The sequence below is a fragment of the Chinchilla lanigera genome, unplaced genomic scaffold (assembly GCF_000276665.1).
Source record: "Chinchilla lanigera isolate Chin_1 unplaced genomic scaffold, ChiLan1.0 scaffold00014, whole genome shotgun sequence".
Taxonomy (NCBI): Eukaryota; Metazoa; Chordata; class Mammalia; order Rodentia; family Chinchillidae; genus Chinchilla; species Chinchilla lanigera.
Window position 1 is genome coordinate 3816366 of NW_004955415.1, and position 2967 is coordinate 3819332.

The following is a 2967-nucleotide window of genomic DNA, read 5'->3' on the forward strand; positions in this document are numbered from 1 at the left end:
CGCCCCCGGCTGCCGCGCAAACCTCCCAGCCCCTCCCTGGCCTCCCGGCCAGCTGCGGGAAAGAAAGGAACTTTGAGGAGAAAGAGCGCGGAGCCCCGGGTTCCCTTCCACGTTGGCGCGCGCTCCCCCCTGTGGCCTTAAAGAGATAACTCCGTTCCTGGGGTCTCTGCTCTCTGGACTGTGAACCTTCAAAGGTGTCCTAGGACGAGCCTTTCCAGCTCCAGTCCGGACCCCAGAAAATCTACCGAGAAAGCTTGGATACAAGACTCAGGCTTCCTGCTTTGCAATGGGCTGGGTGCGGAATCCTTAAAGCGCTCTGCCTCTTCGTCCATTGCCTCCATGGGCGAGGATAAAGCGCTGGCCTCCCAGCGCTCCTTGAGGATTGACTTCAGGGACCAGTGTGAGACTGGTTGCTGTCTGCCTGTAAGCGTGTTTATTTTGTGATAACAGCGATCAGAAGCCCATTAAGATTCAGTATCGGAGAGGCTTGCTGTTCCCTCCTTGTTGGTAGCCCAGGTTCCGTACAGCACAGCGCCCATTCTGCAGTCTCCTTCCTCCCCGCCAACCTACAGAAAGAGGAAGCGCTCCCACCTTGTCTCGGCACTCGCACTTTTAATCCAGCGATAGGTTTTCTCCAACCTTATTCTTCTGAAAAGGAGCAGCACAGGTCCTAACTACCAGAGGGACCTTGAAAAGTCCTGGAGCCTAATTGTGTTCCAGCTTCTTCCTTCACCCATTGGATACACTAAGCCCTGAACTTCAGTCTACCGTTTCTCTGGCTTGGCGATGAGGTCAGCAGACACGGCAGCAAATCATCATCACCAGATGCCAGTATTTTAAGGAACGGCAGCGAGGATGAAGGCAATCGACATGAGAAGCGATCTGAGAAAAATTCCACGGGTTATCACCCAACAGCATGTTCTTACTCCAAAGAGAAAATGTAGGGTGCTAAAACTGAGTACAACAGGATTTGAAGTTCTTATTAAGCTTTCATTTAACAAGAAAGAGTAAGCTGAAGGAAGGCAATCTCTATTTAATACAAATTGCTCCCAGGTCAGTGGAAGGGGAGTCAGGGGATCCTTTGGGTGGACAACTGGTAACTGAATGTACCCTGTGTCAGTGCTGGCTTCCCTCTGAGACAGCCAAGACTGGGATTCGAGCCAGTGTCAGTGATGCTTAGTTTGCCATTCCTATTTGGCAGGGCTTCAATATATCTTTAATACTGAATTTTCTCTGAGACCCAAAAACCAAGCCTAAAAGAAAGTTCAAATGCCCTAAAGGGAAGCACAGAGCATTGATTGCTGCCTCAGCGGGACTGATTTTGAATCATATCTGCACAATACTGTTTTCACTTATGCTATAGAGACCTTCCTTGTCCTTGTTGCGGCCCAGGAAGTTATATTTGTAACTCCATGGAAAAGTTATTGAATTCTAGTAAGTCAATTCCAATCTACCACTTCCAGTGCAGTCCATGGAGAGAATTAAAACACTAATGATATGGGGGAAAGAAGCTCCCAACCTGAACGATATCTGGGACGAGTTCATGTTCTCTAAAATTAAAAAATGAATCTTAGGAACAATGGAGGTTAAGAAAGCTTCTGCGTGAGAAAGGGACAGAAGAGGACTCCAGTGGATTGCCCGGGGAACCTGTCTTTTCCAAGGATTTTTATAGAGCAAAACCACGAGGTGAGGTGGGTCGTTTGGAGGAAAAATGGTAAATCACAAGGTGGGCATGAGGTGGGACAAAACTATGGTCAGCCAATAAGAATTGTTCAGGCAAAATTGATTAAATCGGGATCAAATGAGAAAGCGAGTCACCTAGCAAGCAGGCATGAATACAGAACGCGGACTTTTCCTGTAAGGGGTTGGTTCAGTGACTCTTCAAGGTGACTGCTACCTATTTAGAATATCAATCGCTGATGTCCATCCCTAGGGAGGTATGTGGGTGCATTTGTTTAATCTTTTGTCTTGAGGTCTGGCCCTGGCCCACAGCAAGTACCACCTCCCTATTTGCAAGGTATCTTGTCTTCCAAGGACCTGGCCCTGTCTGACTGCCTATAATATTTCTATCTAACTCAGCTGCCTATAACACTAAGGCATATTTGTAGTTATGAGGAGCCAAGGGGTCCTAAGTCCAGCCATAATAATGGCTATCTGAAACAAAGGCCTTGACCCAAGGCCAAACCCAGGTTTTATTTGTTCATGAAGAAGGGAGTGGCTTGAGGATAAGTCATTGTGAGAATCGAGGGGAGTAGGTGAGTGCCGTGAGCTGGGCTAGGTAGGAGGCCTGAAATCACCTCTGCAAATGCAGAGAGTAGGATATGCAGAAAGAGTAACCTGCATAACACAACTGAGATAGTACCTAATGTTCTGGGGTTGGTGCTTCAGCACTGACGTGTAAATAGTATCTAATATTTTGGGATTGGTGCTTTAGCACTGATGTGTAATCTTTCAAGCCCCAGGAAGTCATATGCTCTGTCTCAAGGCTCTCGGGATCCCAGCAGACAGCGTGGAACATTGGCACAACACCCAGCCTCATCCCCGTGAGAACAAAGGGGGGAGGGCGGCACCATACACAATGACACACACCTGCCCTCTTCAAAGACTATCAGCACCTTGCTTAAAGCCAATTGAAGGGATAAAGAAAAGAAGTCCCAGCCAGCTCTGTACATACCAATGCATGGAAACAGGGTCAGGTTCAGCCAAAATGGAGACAACTGCTCCTCTTTCAAGCAGAGTAGCCCAGGAGGTCCTCCATATTATACAAGTATATTTATTAAATTGAAGAGAATAATATGACATTAACATCACAGTTTCCTCACTTGTAAAATAGTAACATGAGAATTAACCCTCCTGTCTGATACAGGTATTATTAAAGATTTTTTTTTTTATTTTAAAGAATAAAGAAGGATAACATAATAATAGGGGGGACTTAGCAAATTACAGACAAAATGGTAGGAAATTATC

General features: G+C 46.5%; 1 protein-coding gene across 1 annotated transcript in view; it reads right to left on the reverse strand.

Moving 5' to 3' along the window:
• Smim3 (small integral membrane protein 3) overlaps positions 1–752 on the reverse strand; it is a 27656-nt gene extending 26904 nt beyond the window's left edge. The window contains exon 1 of the mRNA XM_005380563.2: positions 592–752. The gene's annotated coding sequence lies outside the window, so the exon portion shown is untranslated. The remainder of the gene's footprint in view (positions 1–591) is intronic.
• Between the last annotated feature and the right edge of the window lie 2215 nt (positions 753–2967).